Genomic DNA, 14,673 nt, shown 5'->3' with positions numbered 1-14,673 from the left:
GGACGGGGCCACGCCCCCCGGAGTCCTTTAGTAGACTACCTTTAAATAACCGGGGGAGGTGATGGCACTCCCCCCCAATCATCTACATAACAATACCCCGAACAGTGCCTAACCGCCAAACCAGGAAAGTTGTGATGATTTGCTACGAGGTAGGTGAAAAAACCAAATGGCTGGTGCCAATTTGCCAAGTGGAAAAATTCCAACCAGGCCCCTTAACGGCGACCAACCGAAGTCCATAGCAAGGTCAAAAGAGAAACCTAGAGGGTGGGTGGGGATTTCCCTAGCTGATTGGCGGCAAAGAGGAAGCTCCTCTGCCGCGCTTGCCTTAAATGCGGCAAGCCACACACCCCAAGCCAGCCAATTGGCTGGCCAGGGGAATTACGCGGCAGAGGATTCCCCAGATCGTGCGGGGCTGGGAGCAGGAGCCCACAACACCACCTCCTCCCGAGGTCGGAAGTGGCCTTTGTATCTAATGCTAGTTGTGCTCAGATGGTGGTCGTGATGATTTATGCGCCCTTCATCCTAAGCTCCCAGGGCAGGTTACAGCGATTCAAGCACAATATGAAAAACGGTTTAAAACATCTTGCAATCACAGAAATAAGGCGGGTCCTAAGAATATACATCTCTGGTGTCAAAAATCAGGGTGAAGAGGTACATCTTAATTCTCCACTGAAAACTGTATAATGGGGTGCCAGGCACAACTCTTTGGGGAGGAAGTTCCACAGCTTAGGGGCTGCCACAGAGAAGTGCTTTCCCAGGCTGCCACCTCTTCAGCTTTTTAGGGTGGTGGAAAAGTCAAGAGGATCCCCTTTGCTGACCTTAGCATCCAGGGGAGTCTGTAGGGAAGGAGGTGGTTTTTCAAGTATTTGGGGGCTGAGTTGTTTAGGGCTTTAAACACTAACATTAGCCTCTTTGATTGGGCCTGGAAACGAACTGGCAACCAGTGCAGATGTTTTAAAACAAGGATTATGCGAGATCTAAATGGAACCCCAGCTAGTAATCTGGCTGCTGCACTTTGGACCAATTGAAGTTTCTGAGTCAGTTTAAAATAATGAAGATGACTTAGATCCATTAAGTTCAGTGGGTTTACTCTGCATACAATTTCATTCAATACAACCGTATAAAAATGTAGGTGGGGGGCATTTCCATCCTTTCTCTCCATGCTTACATCTTTGACTACTAAAGAAATATGCATAAACCACATTGGGCAGGGATGCTGTCTCTGCCAATTTCAAAATTATTCTCATTTTTATTTGCTGTCTAAACCATCTGTGCCTCTAATATGGTGTTGTGGAGCACTCGGGCCAAATCTAGTTGTTTTATCTGATTCTCACTGCACCACCTCCTTGTTTAATAGGGCATGTAGGATTAGTGTTATGTTATGGGCAAAAAAACAAAAGAACCACCTTCTTGGACCACTCAGGTTCCCCGCCCCTGAATTAGACCACCCCTTGTCTTTACGGACCCCAGCTACCTCCATCACAACTCTGCCTCCTTTTAATGCAGGAATAAGAAATCTGTAGCCCTCTAGCTGTTGCTGGACTCCAGTTCCCATCACTCCCAACCAGCTTGACCAGTAGTAAAGGATGATGGGAATTGGAGTAGCAACAACATCTGGAAGAATTCCAGTAGAAATGGGAGCAGAAATTGTGTTCTTGAATTCATCCTATGTTGGAACAAAGCAATCTAGCAAATCAATATTCCCTGTTGTTGTTGCTTTCAATCTGCAAATGATATGTAATTGATTATATTTCTCTCTTGCACACATTTGCACTGTGTTTCCTTTGCACTGAAATTATGGAATAGCAGTGCAATTTGCATGAATAATTATGTAAATTGCATAAGGGACATAATTTTGTGACAACAAGAGAAAGAGCGTAGGTTTTGGCAGAAGATGAACTGCAGCTGAATGGAAACATGAATACATGTCATGAATACATGTCATGAATACAGAGCAGAACAGAAAACGATGTATCCTTAGGGGGTTGCTTGCTGTCCCTTGCATGATGTTCCTTGAAAGTCCCATAGCATCCTGCAGCTAACAACAGAGGTAGCCTTTATTTCAAAAGTTGCTTAGTTATAAAGATCCCAGATATGTCCTTCCCCAATATGTGTGTTGTGCTAATAGACTGTGAGACTATTCGACTTGTGTCATAGCCTGGAAGTATTGATTTATTAGCCTCTGCCCAAGGCGCAATGTTTTGTTTTCTGCTGCAGAGGAGTAGCAGGTGGAAAGAGGATACTTTCACAGTGGAAATCTCTTTGGGTAACCTTGGGCTAGTAACTGTTTCACAGGCTAGCCTACCTCACAGGGTTGTTGCAAGCATGAACTAAGGAGAGGAATGGAGAACCATATAAGCCACATAAAACTCTTTGAAGGAAAGGTAGGATAGAAATGTAAGAATGAATCAAATAATCATAAAAGTGCTTTTGAAGTGATGGCTGCAGGGTCTGGGTTGGTTCATATGGGGAGAGGAGGCGGTCCTTGAGGTCCTGAGCTGAATAAGGATGAATAGGTCAACACAGGCATTGTTTAGTCGTTTAGTCGTGTCCGACTCTTCGTGATCCCATGGACCAGAGCACGCCAGGCACTCCTGTCTTCCACTGCCTCCCGCAGTTTGGTCAAACTCATGCTGGTAGCTTCGAGGACACTGTCCAACCATCTCGTCCTCTGTCGTCCCCTTCTCCTTGTGCCCTCCATCTTTCCCAACATCAGGGTCTTTTCCAGGGAGTCTTCTCTTCTCATGAGGTGGCCAAAGTATTGGGGTCTCAGCTTCAGGATTTGTCCTTCCAGTGAGCGCTCAGGGCTGATTTCCTTAAGAATGGATAGGCTTGATCTTCTTGCAGTCCATGGGACTCTCAAGAGTCTCCTCCAGCACCATAATTCAAAAGCATCAATTCTTTGGCGATCAGCCTTCTTTATGGTCCAGCTCTCACTTCCATACATCATTACTGGGAAAATCATACCTTTAATTATATGGACCTTTGTCAGCAAGGTGATGTCTCTGCTTTTTAAGATGCTGTCTTGTAGCAAAACAGGCATACCTGAGTTTATTGAACTTTGCTTTATTGCACTTTGTGGATATTGCCCCTTATGAGGAGTCAGCTGCAGCTGCAGCAACCCACCTGCTTCCAGGGAAAGGAAGCCTGATGTTGCCACTGCCCCTCCTCTGGTCATGGGTGTGGAACAGGCTAGGACTAGAGACGGAGTTTTTTACCTCCTGCCCCTGCAGCCAGGGGGTCTTGGCTTAATAGACTACAGTATAGTGTAAACATAACTTTTATATGCACTGGGAAACAAACAAAAAAAGTTTGACCCACTTTATTGTGATATTTGCTGTGTTGCAGAGGTCTGTAACCAAACCCAGAATATCTCTGAGGTATACCTGTACCACCACTTTGAATTGAGCCTGGGAACTATCTGGTAGCCATTGCCGTTGGGGGCAGTTGGGGCAGGATTGGTGTTGTGTTCTCAGACTGTCTTGTCCCAGTAAGCAACTGGGCTCCCAAATTCTGCACCTGCTTCAGTTTCCAAAACCATCTTCAAAGCCAGCCCTTTGCCACCAAGGCCACTTCGCCTCAAGAAACAGTGAGAGATTCAGAATTCCCCTGAGCTACCTGCCTACTCCTTCAGAGGGGCTGTAACCCCATAAAGAGAAGGCAACATCATGAGATGCTCCTCTGCACAAAATAAATTATCTATGCTTTGGAAACACTGAGGACCTCTGAGGGGAAGCAGAGGCGGACTTTGGTAATATGGTGCCTTGACCGAGGATGAAATTTATTGCCCATCTGCCCCCCATCCCCCCAAAATACTAATCCCTTGTGTATGGTTTCTTTTTTATTGATCTTCTTCTTCTTCTTATTATTATTATTATTATTATTATTATTATTATGTGTCACCTTGGCTCAGTGCCTGTGGGGGGGCAGCCCACACCACCCTAAATCTGGTGATGGGGAAAGTGTGGAAGAATGTATGAATGAATGAATGAATGGCTCTCCCCTAGCCGCCTCCCTGACATGCATGGTTTTTGGTATTGAGGAATGTTCTACCATGTGACCACCCCTACCTGGTGCTGTATGGACATAACTAGACTTGCCACATATGGGAGAACTAGGCCTAGGTTTCTCTTGTTTCTAAGGATTCACTAGTCCATGCTCTCTGCCTGCCTTCCCGTTTGACCTTGGGAAGAAAAGTGTATGGGCCTCCCTTGAGACACTTACACAGGGCACGTGCGTTGCTAAACAAGGCTTTAAGCGTCCCTATCTGTAATGAATTGTTAAAAGCAATCAGATTAGGAGTGTGAATAAAGAACCAGCCTCTCTAATCCATGCTTAGTTTACAAACTTCTGGGTATTTTGGCAGCACTTGGAATGTAATGAATGTGAAGGCTTCTTTAAAAAGGTTGTCTGGGAAAGTGTTCTTGGCTGAAACCCTAAAATTATGCAACCCCAGTTTACCTGGATTTTGTAGCTGGAATAAATATGGGCCTGTTCCAGAAAGCTTTTCTTATGTTTTTATGTAAGATGCTGTTGAATTTTCACAAGAAAAAAAAAATGAATTGTAAGCTGAAATAGAAATGTGGATAATTGAACTTAAGGTTGGTAAAATGAGAAACTGAAATTGGTGGATCCCTCCATGTTTCCCCCTCCTTGCTGGCTTTTGTGCTTTGCCAAAATATCTTCTCCACCACCATTCCCCTCCCTCAAATACAAATTTGGAAGGAAGGCTGGAGGTTTTTAATCTCTACCTCCCAAGTGTGATGAGAGATCAATGCTGGGTTAATGGAGCAACCGCTCCAACCTGCGCTTGCAATGCACATGGGGGAAGGGGGCGTGTAGGTGCGGGAGACAGAAAGAGCCACTTGCTGTGTGGCACTTTCTCCCAGCCCCCTGCCCTGCTTTTCACTTTTCAAATGCTTTGGATTGCTTTCGGGTCAAAGTTTGGGGCCAAGGGAAGAAGGGAAGTAAATTAGATCAAACATAAGGGTGGGCCAGGGCTTGTGCAACCAGCTCCGGTGGAGGTTTCCTTTTCCCTGTGCTGCAGATCTAATATTAAAAGCTACTGGTGATGAAACTGACTTGTGCATTAGGAACACGGGAAGGTGCTTTGCCCTCTATCTCTGAATGGCAGCAGCGCTCTCAGGTTTCAGGCAGGGGACATTCCCAGCCCTATCTGGAGATTTGACCCCAGCACCTTCTGAACTTTAAGGCCTTCCTTTGCAAGGTCAGTTATTTTTTCCATCCAGCTCAACAACAGCCAGTTCTTCCCCCTCCCTCCTTCATACATTCCACTTACTCAACCACTCCCCAGCCTGGGGCATGAAGAAAAGTAGGAGGGTTGCCAAGGCTGGGAGATCCCCTGCTTCCACACTCTCATCTATCACCTTGAATTGTGTTGCAGGATAAAATTTCTCATCCGAACCTAATGATAAATTAAATCAAGGCTGGAGTAAAGAGGATTAATGGCCGTGCCTGCGTGTACCCAGCGAGGCGACCACAGCCGCCCAGTCCCACAAGCAAGTTCTAAAATGCTCATTAAAAACAATAAAGTCAATTGCCAGGTGAAGATTCTCCCCATTTCCCAAAGCAGGCAGGCAGAGCCTCCCTTGAGGGGTGGCGGCATCTTGTTTCTTCCATGAAAGAGTGGGGCTTACTATTTATCCTGCACTTTTTGCAAAGGGTGCAAAGGAAGCCTTAACAATGTCCAGTGCACTGTGAGAAATAAATAATATGAAATGCTTAAGAGTTTCCTCTGAGCTCAGTGTAACCTCCTGCAAAGGAGGCTGCCTGCTGCCTCTGCAGGAATCACTACAAAATCACCTGCTGCCTGTTGTGTCTCTGTATGATCTACTTCTCTGGGCTTGTCTCCTTCCAGTTGATGTCTAATTCTGCCATGGCTCTGCTTTCAAATGTTTGTAGATCTGCCTTTCCCAAGCTGGTGCCTTCCATATGTTTTTGACTATATCTCCCATCATCCCCAGCCGGCAGCATCCTCTTTTTTTGACATGGTTTGATATGTGTGTGTAGTAGAGTTGCCTGCTATTTTTTTGCCTGTTTTAGTTTATTGGGGGCGGATAGGTATTTCCCCTGTTTTTTTGGTGGTGGCATTTGTAAGCATGAGCAGTTTTCTTCTGAAGAAAAGATGTTTTGAGGTGCCCACAACAGTTTGTTCGGGTACCTCCAAATTGTTTTGCAAGAGAGATTCAAGGACATGCCCGTGCTTTAGATTTGCGGAGTTAAAGCAGATTAAAAGGCTCTGTACAATTCACTTTTTAAAAGAATCAGGACTTGGTGCAGTTTGGAAAGTGACAGGGAAACGTTTGGAGTGAATGAATGACTAACACAGGTGTGGAGAATATTTGGCCCTCCAGATGTTACTGAACTACAAATCCCATCATCCCTGGCCACTAGCCATGCCTGCTGGGGCTGATGGACGTTATAACTCAGCAACATCTGGAGAGCCAAAGGTTCCCCCACATGTGGCCTAATGAGAAGGTGTGGAAACACATGGTAAACAAACACAGAATGGATGCTAATTGTTGTATAACTAGCCCAGAAACAAATGTTCAATAAAGTCTAGCCATGGTCTAACCCAGAGCTTTCCAAGCTGTGTGTCACGACACATTAGTGTGTTGGCTGCAGTGTGTAGGTGTGTCACACGAATGCACCCCGCTCTCTTCCCGGGGCTAGAAAGGGGTTCGTTTAACCTCTGGTTTGCTAGTAAAACTGAATTACAGTGGTATCTTGGGTTACAGACGCTTCAGGCTACAGACACTTCAGGTTACAAACTTCACTAACCCAGAAATAGTACCTCAGGTTAAGAACTTTGCTTCAGGATCAGAACAGAAATCTTGCGGTGGCAGCAGCACAGCAGCAGCGGGAGGCCCCATTAGCTAATGTGGTGCTTCAGGTTAAGAACAGTTTCAGGTTAAGAACAGACCTCCAGAATGAATTAAGTTCTTAACCCAAGGTACCACTGTACTGTGTCATCAAATGATACATGTCTAAAAAGTGTGTCACCAACCTGAAAAGTTTGGAAAGCTCTGGTCTAACCTCCGCTTAAGCTTTGTACAAGCAAATCAGTATGAATGCTTAACAAACAGATTGTTTGGAGGAGTCCTTTTGTTTACAAATGTGCTCCTGAGCCCAAAATTGCTGGGGACATTTGCATGGCAAGCAGGTGCTCTGTCATTGAGCTATGGCCCTTCCCCACATACTGTAGGGTAGGAAACGAGGTTTCACATATCTGAGCATTTTTGCAGGAATTTGGCATCCCATAACCCACATGCTCAGGGGCGGGAATCCCCTTTCTTGCTGCTAAACTTGATGACTCCCCCCCCCCCAGTTCCAACCGCTCTCCTAAATTGGAACAGATGCCGAGAGAATCTGATAATTAACCCCCCAGCGTCTCTAGGGGGGCAGAAAAGTAAAACCCAAACTTCTTCCTTCTCACCCATCCACCTCTAAGCCAGCCTGATAAATAAATTTGATGTCTGAGGGTGGAGAAAGGAAATAGATAAATGAATTTATGCAAACATACTGTTGCAGCCAGAGGGAATTTCTCTCCTTGCTTCTGGGGTTTGCACTCTCAGAAAGAAAGAAAGAAAGAAAGAAAGAAAGAAAGAAAGAAAGAAAGGCAAATGGACCACAAGAGGAAACATGTCATGGTGCAAACTACAACCAGATGGTACGGGTGTGGGAGGAAAAGGGTGGAGAAGGGGAAATTCTCTGAACGGAACACGTTTGTCAAAAAGCAGAGGTGGCAGTCAAAGAAACCTCTTGTTTGGCTTAGTGGGTTCCCCAGGACTCCTGCGGAGGAGGTTGAACTCAGAGCAGCTGGCTGGAAACTGGTGTTGGCAGCGGAACAAAACTGAAGGGTGGTTCTTTATGAGCTTATAGAAGCCACAGCTTCTGATTTGGAAATTACCCCCACTCCATAATCCTAGTTTTGTAGGATTGGGAGTTGTAATTAGGAACATAGAAAGCTGTTTTATATGGAGTCAGATTATTGGTCCATTTAGCTCAGTATTGTTTACACAGAGTGGGGTTGAATTTTGAATGAACATGCACACAGTTGTGCCATAAATCTGGTGCCAGAAGACCAGGGCCAGCCCTACCACGAGGCAGAGTGAGGCAGCTGCCTTAGGCAGCAAATTCTGAAGGGTGGAAAGAGGCTAGAATGGTGTGCCCTGCAGCCCCTAAGCTAGCTTCCTGCTCTAGTATGGACGGCGCACCAATGAAGAGACCTGAAGCAACATGCCTCAGGCCTCCCACCACACCAAGGCCTGGGCCTGGATCTGTGGCAGGGGAGCGTTGGTAGCCCATCTTGCTTCAGGTGCCAAAAAGTCTCTGGCAGGCCCTGCACAAGACTTTTCCTTCTTTTTGCTGCAGAAGATTGAACACAGCTACGCCTCTTGCAGTTGAGTTAGAGAGTACATGCTGGAGGAGAATGTAGGAACATAGGAAGCTGACTTACACAGAGTCAGACCATTGGTCCATCTAGCTTAATATTGTCTACACTGACTGGCAGTGGCTGTCAGACAGGGAACTCTCCATGCCTTACCTAGCAATGCCCAAGATGGAATGTGGGACCTTCTGAATGCAAGGCAGATGCTGTACCACTGAGCTATGGCCCTTCCCAACTTAAAGAAAGTAGTCTTAGAAGTGGACTCTGCCCATGGTGAGAGGCACTCTTGTCTAGGGAATTGACAGCTCTGTCAACATTGATTTCTCTCAACTTCTCATGTTTTCATCAGCCTTAAGGCCATTCTCTACATTTCTGTTTTGTTTTTTTTTTAAAGATATTTATTGAAGTTTTACAAATTATATCAAACAAAACAATACACACAAACACAAACAAAAAAAGAACAAGTATAATTTCAAAACCTTATTTTCTTAAAACTTACTTCACCAACCTCCTCATACCTCCCCTTTCTGCATTCCCATTTCAAATATTTAGTTCAGCAAATCCTCACCCTTAATTTTATCTAATTGTCAACCTTTCTTTTCTTTTAACTTAATCTTTACAGCTGTACTCCATTTGATTTCTAAAGCCACATCATTCTAGCACACATTGATTTTGCAATGTTTCTTAAGATAGTTCTTAAATTTCTTCCAATCTTCTTCCGCCGTCTCTTTTCCCTGGTCTCGGATTCTGCCAGTCATTTCTGCCAATCCTGTGTAGTCAATCACCTTCATCTGCCATTCTTCCAAGGTGGGTAGGTCTTGTGTCTTCCAATACTTTGCGATGAGTATTCTTGCTGCTCTTGTATCTACATTTCTGCATCAATTTGCAGGTGGAAAAAGTTTTCTTGAAAACGTATCAGGTGGAAAAAGTTTTCTTGAAAACGTATCAGTACATTTCTCCCAATATAGAGGTTTGTGCAAAGTAATTTCCTCAAATATAATGCGAAAAAATCAAATTTCACTTTGGTTCACATACTGGATCAGGAGGTGTGAATTAGGTAGGTTCCTGTTAAAATACAAACTGCACCAAATTTCTTCCCATCCCTAATGCACAGGAATAGTGGCTAGGCAGCAGTTGATTTGCTTGTGGACAACCACGCAAGGGGAAATGTGCTTTTAAAAGTATATAACTGCTACTATGTACACTATTGTGCACACTTTCCCCTGAGGTACACATTTGCAGAAGTGCACATTTTGAAGGTTAGCTGTGTTTCAATTTATGAATTTTTTTGGAAAATGCATTTTTAAACCTTGCTTTTCAGACAAATCATTGTCTCCCATGGTGGCTCATATCAATTTAACGGGGGTGGGGGACACAGAGAGAGAAGTTTTGCCGTCAGTCAGGCTTACAATGGGCTCTTCCAGCCCATCTGTTTATTGAGCATCCATGCTGATTCATTTCCTCAAGATTTGCATAGACGTTGTTTGCTTAGACAATTATTATACAGTGGTACCTCGGGTTAAGAACTTAATTCGTTCCGGAGGTGCGTTCTTAACCTGAAACTGTTCTTAACCTGAAGCACCAGTTTAGCTAATGGGGCCCCCTCCTGCTGCTGCCGCACTGCCGGAGCACGATTTCTGTTCTCATCCTGAAGCAAAGTTCTTAGGCCGAGGTACTATTTCTGGGTTAGCGGAGTCTGTAACCTGAAGCGTATGTAACTTGAAGCGTATGTAACCCGAGGTACCACTGTATTTATTTAATTAAACAATTTATATACTGCTTTATTACAGCCACCTCTAAACCATAGCTGTCAAGTGTCCCTTATTTGAAGGGACAGTCCCTTATTCCAGCGCCATGTCCCACTGCTATCCCTTATTGATGGATGTCCCTTAAATGATGTCCCTTAAATTTCAAAGGAAGCAGCTCCTCTCCCTCCCTCCCTGCCAGCCAGCCAGGGAGGAGGGAGGCTCCAACTGTGTTGCTTGGCTGTGTTGCTCACCCAATAAGAAGTCTAAGAACAACTGGGAGGTGGAGCTTGCATGCCTTGTGTGTGGCTAGTTAATGCAAGCTGAGGGGTTTTTTGAATGCTGGACGCCATTTTGTTGCATGTGCTGCTGCAAACTTTGCAGTGCAAAGCCAGGCCGGGGAGCCATCTTAAGTTGAGGCTGCATAGGCCTTGTGGTGCATGTGATTCAGATTCTATTCAGTTGAACCTCTGGTTACAAAGTTGGTTGGACAGTGTTCTCGAAGCTACCAGCATGAGTTTGACCAGACTGTAGGAGGACAGGAAGACTGGAGTGCCTGGAACAGGGGAGGCTGCAGGTCCCTTATTTTGGCTGCTGGTCCCTTATTTTCAAATCTGTAAGTTGACAGCTATGCTCTAAACAGTGAACAAGGAACTGAGTGTAATGTGAAAAAATAAAAAACATTTTAAGCTGCAAAATCAGAATTCTGTTAAAATGCCTGCTAGAACAAAATAGTATTCAGTAAGCACCAGAAGTTCAGCAGGGAGAGGGCCTGTCTGACCTCAACTGGAAAGGAGTTCACAATGCTGAACGTAAGGTTGCTGGTGGATGTGAGCTGTGCATCTGAGCCATAGAGGACCACTAACGGTGACTTCCCCGAAGACCTCAGTGGTTGATCAGGGATAATAGGAACACTGCTGTTTATTAAACGGTAATTCTTATTGGTTTCCATACAGATTTATATGGCATTGCTGAAAACCACCAGCATCCTGTTCTCACAGTGGTCAGTCAGATTCTTCTGGAAAGCCCACAGACAGGGCCTAAAGGTAAGGGGGCATGGTTTCTCCCAGCATCCCCAAGCCACACTAGTTCTGGTGAATGGCTCATCTAGCCAGGTCCCAAAGTGGCCAACCAGGTGGGAAGCCCACAAGCAACTTGTACATTCTGCCTCCAACAGTGGCCTCAGGTAGCAAAATCATTTGGATTGACCCTGTGAGGCATGTACCAAATGCATGTAATAATAATAATAATAATAATAATAATAATAATAATAATAATAATAATAATATATTTTTATTTATACCCCGCCCTTCCCGGTTCAAAAACCGGGCTCAGGGAGGCTAACAACAAATTTAAAACACTTAATTATAAAAGCAGCATAAAATACAGTATAAAAACATGAATAACAATAAAATTCAAAAATCAATTTAGGGGAAATAAGCATTAGATAATCCCCAAGTCTAGCTGGCTGAATTGGTCCTACTTGAGCCAGCGAGGAGGCCAGGGGAGAATTAGCTGTGGGGTCTCAGAACAGGTGATCTTCATAAAAGGGAAGGGGGAGGGAAGGGAAGGGAAATAAAAGATCAGGCTGAATTCAAATTAAAGGCCAGGGAGAATAGCTCTGTCTTACAGGCCCGACGGAAGAAGGTTAAATCCTGAAGGGCCCTAGTCTCATGGGACAGAGCATTCCACCAGGTCGGAGCCATCACTGAAAAGCCCCTGGCCCTGATGGAGGATAGTCTGACTTCCTTAGGGCACGGGACCTCTAAACTATGGTTATTCATGGACCTTCAAGTCCTCTGCGGGGCATACCAGGAGAGGCGGTCCCGTAGATACGAGGGCCCTAAGCCACAAAGCCAGGGAACAGGTCAGATTTTAGTTTTTGTTTGGAGGCAGAAACGGCAGCAGAGGTGGGGGAGGTAAAATCCATCTCCCCCCCCTCCCCCGTTCCCAGCCAGCCTCAGTTTTTTTGCCATGGGAAATCAATTTATCACTGCCAACCTTTCCAACTCCCACACCTTCAGGGAAGCAGACAGAGAGGCTGGGGGGGTCGGGGAGGGGGACCTGGCTGCCGGGTTTGGCGGCGCTTCGGGGAGTTGACAACACTGCCAGGCCTGATGCAGCCAAGTGGGAGAGATGGTTCATTACATGAGACTGGCAGTTGTGTCTTTTGCCTCTGGCTGCATTTGTTCCGGCATTGCAGCCTCCTGCCTTGCTTCCCTCAACCTCTTCAGTCCAGGCATTTAGCATTTCTGCTTGGCTTGCTTCTGGATTAAAGCTTAACACGTCCTTTGCTAACCTGGTGCCCTTCAGATATTTTAGACCACAGCTGCTTTCACCTCCAGACAGCGTGGTCATGTTTTGGACTACAGTGGTACCTCGGGTTAAGTACTTAATTCGTTCCAGAGGTCCGTACTTAACCTGAAACTGTTCTTAACCTGAAGCACCACTTTAGCTAATGGGGCCTCCTGCTGCCGCCACTTTAGCTAATGGGGCCTCCTGCTGCCGGAGCACGATTTCTGTTCTCATCCTGAAGCAAAGTTCTTAACCTGAAGCACTATTTCTGGGTTAGCGGAGTCTGTAACCTGAAGCGTATGTAACCTGAGGTACCACTGTACAGCTCTCATCAGCTTCAGCCAACATGGCCGCCATTTTGAACTCCAAACATGTGGGCGGAAGCTGATGACAATTGCCGTCCCCATCATCTGGAAGGTACCAGGTTGTCAATGGCTGACGTAGCAACAAAACCTACTCTGAAGTCACATTTAGATTTCCCCCAATCTGTTGGATTTTGGCTGCAGTAGAAAAATGAGGGGAGAAAGGTGTGGAAAAAGAAGCACACTTATTGGAGGTGGAGGAGGGGTGGGAAGCAAACATGCCTTGACATCTGCTTCCTACTTTTGCTTTTTAAAAATCTGCCTTGCTTCGTTTTGCATCAGGAGAGTCTGCTTGGGGGAATTAACCAAATTGGACATAAATAATTGAAGCAGCTTGAATCGTATTTTTTCGCTAATCAAAGAGAGTGGTCCAGGAGAGCTGAAGAGGCAAAATTATTATTATTAAGCATTGATTTGATTTATGATGTCCATATCTCCTGCCAATCCCCAGTGGTGGGGCTCAAGGCGGCATACATAAGGTTTCCAGGGGACCTCCAATCAAGGAACTGATGGGGAATAGGGATGTGGGGGGAACTGCGATCCAGTTTGCATTGTGCCATGAAAGTTCCTAAGTCTCACTCCCCACCTCCTAAAAAGGCAGTAACTGAAACTCAGCCATACTTCGAAATTCATGCTTCTCCAGCCAACAATGTTTACAGAAACATGAATATTAGAAGATGTGCATAGAAATGCATCATATGAGTGGGGGTGGGGAAGAATTACCATCTCCCTAACCTGGCAGTCAAGGGAAATGACACATGGACAACTACCGTATTTTTCGCCCTACAGGGTGCACCGGCCCATAGGGCACACCTAGTTTTTTTGGGGGGAAATAAAGGGGAGGAAAAAATTCCCCCCAGCCACGGGACAGGGGCAGGGGAAGCCCGAGCTTCCCCAGCCCCCAGAACAGGCTGCTATCCGCAAGCCTTTGGAGCCCGGCGGGAACTCCCGCCGCGCTCAGAAGGCTTGCGGATAGTTGCCTGAAGCCCGGGGAGCCCAGCTCTGTGCTGCAGAGCACTCCCCGGGTTTCGGGCTGCAGGCTGCTGTCCGCAAGCCTTGGTAGCCCGGCAGGAACTCCCGCCAGGCTCCGAAGGCTTGCGGATAGCTTCCTGAAGCCTGGAGAGCGAGAGGGGTCGGTGCGCACTGACCCCTCTCGCTCTCCAGGCTTCAGCAAAAGCCTGCATTCGCCCCATAGGACGCACACACATTTCCCCTTCATTTTTGGAGGGGAAAAAGTTCGTCCTATAGGGCGAAAAATACGGTAGTTCACTCATAACATGTTTATTGCAGGACACATCATATCTGATATGTATCTGCTAGCCTTGTTTTTATTTTTTTGTTAAATCGCTTTTCTTGCTGTTAACCTAAACTCAAAAATCATTTTTGGGCAAGGGACACATTCTCTTCAGGGGAGATTGCTTGTAAAGATGTATATGTTAGGAGAATTACATACAAAAATGCGTATATCAGGATAAATCTGTGCTAAAACCTAACAAATTTTGATCAGGATATCAGTAGGGAAGTGGCAATGGCGGAGAACTGAATTTAAGATTTAAGAAATGGGGAAATGATGGAAAAAGGAATTGATTACATCTTCTTCTCTGAGTGCCAGAGGCTCTCCATGGTCTTAGGCAAAGACAGGTCTTCCCTGTCACTTTCTGCCTGATCCTTTTCACAGGAGATGGCAGGGTTTGAACCTGGCTCTTTCTGCATGTCATGCAGGGACAGTACCACTCATCATAATATGGGAAGAGCCTGCTGAGTCAGGCCAATGGCCCACCTAGTTCAGTATCCTGTTCTCACAGTGGCCAAACAGATCCCTATCTGGGAAGCCCAAAACCAGGAACACAAGAACACCTTC

General features: G+C 45.7%; 1 protein-coding gene across 2 annotated transcripts in view; it reads left to right on the top strand.

Moving 5' to 3' along the window:
• Nucleotides 1-14,673, top strand: part of SAMD11 (sterile alpha motif domain containing 11) — a 321,250-nt gene that overhangs the window by 47,651 nt on the left and 258,926 nt on the right. For both annotated transcript variants that reach the window (XM_082229928.1, XM_082229931.1), the window contains exon 2: nucleotides 11,112-11,201. The gene's annotated coding sequence lies outside the window, so the exon portion shown is untranslated. The remainder of the gene's footprint in view (nucleotides 1-11,111; nucleotides 11,202-14,673) is intronic.

This window comes from Podarcis vaucheri, assembly GCF_965113315.1.
Source record: "Podarcis vaucheri genome assembly, chromosome: 7".
In the NCBI taxonomy this organism is placed as follows: domain Eukaryota; kingdom Metazoa; phylum Chordata; class Lepidosauria; order Squamata; family Lacertidae; genus Podarcis; species Podarcis vaucheri.
The sequence above is the reverse complement of the archived record's forward strand: the minus strand, read 5'-3'. Positions and strand labels throughout refer to the sequence as shown.